Source organism: Polyodon spathula, chromosome 39 (genome assembly GCF_017654505.1).
Source record: "Polyodon spathula isolate WHYD16114869_AA chromosome 39, ASM1765450v1, whole genome shotgun sequence".
NCBI classification, from domain to species: domain Eukaryota; kingdom Metazoa; phylum Chordata; class Actinopteri; order Acipenseriformes; family Polyodontidae; genus Polyodon; species Polyodon spathula.
Genome location: NC_054572.1, coordinates 4916361 through 4920975, shown reverse-complemented (window position 1 = coordinate 4920975; position 4615 = coordinate 4916361). Strand labels below are relative to the sequence as shown.

At 58.2% G+C, this 4615-nt stretch overlaps 1 pseudogene; it reads left to right on the top strand.

The window, feature by feature from the left end:
- The first annotated feature begins 506 nt into the window (after positions 1 to 506).
- On the top strand, positions 507 to 629 carry LOC121304797 (annotated as a pseudogene).
- The last annotated feature ends 3986 nt before the right edge of the window (positions 630 to 4615 follow it).

Genomic DNA, 4615 nt, shown 5'->3' with positions numbered 1-4615 from the left:
ATCTTGAATATTGTGTGCAGTTCTGGTCACCTCGCTATAAAAAAGATATTGCTGCTCTAGAAAGAGTGCAAAGAAGAGCGACCAGAATTATTCCGGGCTTAAAAGGCATGTCATATGCAGACAGGCTAAAAGAATTGAATCTGTTCAGTCTTGAACAAAGAAGACTACGTGGCGACCTAATTCAAGCATTCAAAATTCTAAAAGGTATTGACAGTGTCGACCCAAGGGACTTTTTCAGCCTGAAAAAAGAAACAAGGACCAGGGGTCACAAATGGAGTTTAGAAAAAGGGGCATTCAGAACAGAAAATAGGAGACACTTTTTTACACAGAGAATTGTGAGGGTCTGGAATCAACTCCCCAGTAATGTTGTTGAAGCTGACACCCTGCGATCCTTCAAGAAGCTGCTTGATGAGATTTTGGGATCAATAAGCTACTAACAACCAAACGAGCAAGATGAGCCGAATGGCCTCCTCTCGTTTGTAAACTTTCTTATGTTCTTATGTTCTTACTCTCGGCGGTGGATCACTTGGCTCGTGCGTCGATGAAGAACACAGCTAGCTGAGAGAATTAATGTGACTTGCAGGGGCACACTGATCATCGACACTTCGAACGAACCTGTCTGAGGGTCGTTTTTCCCATAGATCGCCCGTCCTGCCCCGCCCCGGGGTGATGTCGGGAGCTGTTGGGGGCAGCATCGCAGGGGACTCCGCTCCCCTTCGTCCCCCTAAAAGCAGACCTGGAGGAGAAACCTGGAGGAGACGGGGGCGAAACCCGGAGGAGACGGGCTGGCGGCCCCCGGCACCGCGGGCTCGCCGCGTGAGCCCCCCCGTGTTTGGGCAAACGGTGAGCGGCGAGGGGGGGCCACCCCCGTACTCGCCAGAGGCCCCTGGACCTGGGTCTGGGCGAGCCCTGGTCCTGGGCGGCGAACGAGCGCTCCGAGCGACCGTCGTCAGAGACGCGAGGCTCGGAAGCCCGCGGAGCAGCCCCTGGCCGACGCACGCCGTTCCCCCGATCGCTTCCTTTTGCGGCCCTCCGAAACTAGAGGCACAAACCGGTGCCACTCTGGCCCTCCCCCCCGGGGGGTGACCAGGCCTCTGAATCCGACGAGACGACCCACTGAATTTAAGCATATTACTAAGCGGAGGAAAAGAATCTAACCAGGATTCCCCCAGTATCGGCGAGTGAAGAGGGACGAGCCCAGCGCCGAAATGTGGCGTACGGAACACCGCATCCTCGGCATCGACCGTGGGGGGCCCAAGTCCCTTCTGATCGAGGCTCCCGCAGACGGTGTCAGGCCAGTGGCGGCCCCCGTCGGGTCTTCTCGGAGTCGGGTTGTTTGCGAATGCATCCCAAAGCGGGTGGTAAACTCCATCTAAGGCTAAATACGGGCACGAGACCGATAGCCAACAAGTTCCGTAAGGGAAAGTTGAAAAGAACTTTGAAGAGAGAGTTCAAGAGGGCGTGAAACCGTTGAGAGGTAAATGGATGGGATCCGCACAGTCCGCCCAGAGGGTTCAACCCGGGGTGGTGCCGAGGGCCGGGAAAGCTCGAGCGGGGGCGGGCGGGCGCAGCGGCGGTGGACGGGGACCGGCGTTTCATCGCCGTTCGTCGACGTCCGCTTCGCCCACCCCAACCCGCCTACGTCCTGCCCCGCGCGGGAGCCCGCCTTGGCGGCCTCCCTGTCGGACGCACTCCCTCCGCGGCGGTTCGCCGCGACTGGCTCCAGCCTGGCTCTGCATGGCCAGGGTGTTTTTGGGGAGGTGGCTCTGAACACGGAGAAACATGGACCAAGGAGTCTAACGCGCGTGCGAGTGGGATGGCTCGAAGCGAAACCCCAGCGGCGCAAAGAAAGTGAGGGCCGGCGCGCGCTGGCCGAGGCGGGATCCTCGGTTTTGCCTGTGGGGGCGACGGCAAACCCCCCCCCCCCCCCCCGGCTCCCCCGAGCGCGAGCGAGGGGCGCACAGCCCGCCTGCCTTTGCCCAGCCTAGCACGGGGAGGTGGAGCGTGACCGCGCGTGGTAGGACCCGAAAGATGGTGAACTATACCTGGGCAGGGCGAAGCCAGCGGAAACGCTGGTGGAGGTCCGCAGCGGTCCTGACGTGCAAATCGGTCATCCGACCTGGGTATAGGGGCGAAAGACTAATCGAACCATCTAGTAGCTGGTTCCCTCCGAAGTTTCCCTCAGGATAGCTGGCGCTCTGGTCCGCAGTTTTATCCGGTAAAGCGAATGATTGGAGGACTTGGGGCCGAAACGGCCTCAACCTATTCTCAAACTTTCAACGGGTAAGAAGCCCGGCTCGCTGGCTTTTGGAGCCGTGGCGTGGAATGCGAGTGCTTAGTGGACCACTTTTGGTAAGCAGAACTGGCGCTGCGGGATGAACCGAACGCCGGGTTAAGGCGCCCGATGCCGACGCTCATCAGACCCCACGAAAGGCGTCGGTCGATACGGACAGCAGGACGGTGGCCATGGAAGTCTGAACCCGCTAAGGAGTGTGTAACAACTCACCTGCCGAATCGACCGGCCCTGAAAATGGATGGCGCTGCAGCGTCAGGCCCATACCCGGCCGTCGCCGGCCGTGCGAGTGAGCCTCAGGGGTTACGCCGCGACGAGTAGGAGGGCCGCCTCGGTGAGCGCAGAAACCCTGAAGCGAGGGCCCGGGTGGAGCCGCTGCGGGTGCAAATCTTGGTGGTAGTAGCAAATATTCAAATGAGAGCTTTGAAGGCCGAAGTGGAGAAGGGTTCCATGTGAACAGCGCTTGGACATGGGTGAGTCGGTCCTAAGAGGTAGGCGAGCGTCGTTTCCCACAGGGCAGGGATGATGTCCTCCATCGCCCCCCGGCCATCTGTGTGCAGGCGGGCGGGCGGGCGGGCGGGCGGGGCCTCGGCCGGCGCCAAGCAGCCGGCTTAGAACTGGTGCGGACCCGGGGAATCCGACTGTTTAACTAGAAGAAAGTATCGCGAGGGCTCTTGGCGGGTATTGACGAGATGTGATTTCTGCCCAGTGCTCTGAATGTCAAAGTGAAGAAATTCATGGAAGCTCGGGTAAACGGCGGGAGTAACTATGACTCTCTTATGAGGGGCACCGCCGGTGCTGGCTCCCCCGGGCAAGGAGCAGAGAGTGTAGCGGCCTTTACCTCCCAGCGGTCCCGCCGGTAATGCCTCCCTTCTGGGGAGGCGGTCAAACAAGGTCAAACACCCTCGGCCCACTGGTCCGATTAGCACTCAGGTGGCCGGATGGCACGGAGCCCGGTTTACCAATGTGCCATGCAGAGGGGCAGGGGTCGGCCCACCTGCATTATCACTAGACACCATGGGTTCGCTCCGGACCGAGCGGATACCATTACCATCGGGTCCACCTATGGCCATACGTACCGAGTCTGTGTCCCCACAGACCAACCATCCCAATCTCCACTCCGCTGGGACGGGCCTGCGGGCTCATTGGAGGGAGGGGGGGGGGGGGTGGATAATGACGACTCTGTGGCTCACTTTCCTCTGCCCGATTCCCTGTCCCTCACCAGCTCGCACTTGGGGGGTGCCGTTGGTGTTGCGGAAGGTGGAGAGGATCCTGTGGAAGAGGTGGAGGTCAGCCAATTGGTAGTGAGCCGAAAAGCACCTTCGAGGCCATGGAAACGGAAGATCAAGACGCTCCGTAATCTCACCCACAGAGCATCCAATGACGATGGGGGAGAAGATAATACCGGTGCAATTAGAATCGAGCTGCCTGATCCTGACATTTCCTGTGGTTTGTGCGGATTACACCTGGGCAAGGTGTCCCAGGCTGTTAAGCACTACAGGGTTAGGCACAACCCAGTCTGTCTGGTATTCTGCTGCTTAAAGTGTGGGAGGACAAGCAACAATAGCAACTCCATCTCCTGTCATGCATCGAAATGCAAGGGCCAGCGTGAGAATAGTCGCAGAACATCGCTACCGTGGGCCTGCGAAGAGTGTCAGCTTCGCTTTGCGACTAAGATCGGCTTGTCCCAACACAAACGGCACAGGCACATCACGCTCAGGAATTTGGAAAGGATCTCGGCGACGCAGGCGGTGAGCACTGGCGGAAAGGTCCTTCCCAACGTCTGGTCTACAGAAGAGATCGAAATGCTTAGTAGGCTCGAATCCAAGTATGCCAGGCAGGGAAGGATTAACTTGCTGATAGCAAGAGAGCTGTGCTCCAAATCGGCGAAGCAGGTGAGCAGCAAAAGGAGGTATATTCGGCTGATAGCTGAACGCAACTACTGTGCAGAGATCAACCCAGCTGATCTTGAGGCCATCTCAGAATCCCCCCGTCCAAGATTCGGAGTAAAAGAAAAGCTGAAAGGCCTGGCTCTGAAAAGAATTGAAGACGCCGGGGGGGAACTGGAGGCCAACATTCCAGTGATTGCGGCCTGGCTGAGGGACTCAGATCAGGTCACTACCCTGGTCGAATCCTCCGCGTCAAGTCTGATTCAGATGCTAGATTCAGGTGGAACAGTAGCTTGTAGGGCAACTCGTAGGGCAGCCCCTCCTTGGACAGGAAGGGTTAAGAGGAATCTGATGCGGCCGGTCCAGAGATCCTGGATGTAGACATAAGAACATAAGAACATAAGAAAGTTTACAAACGAGAGGAGGCCATTCG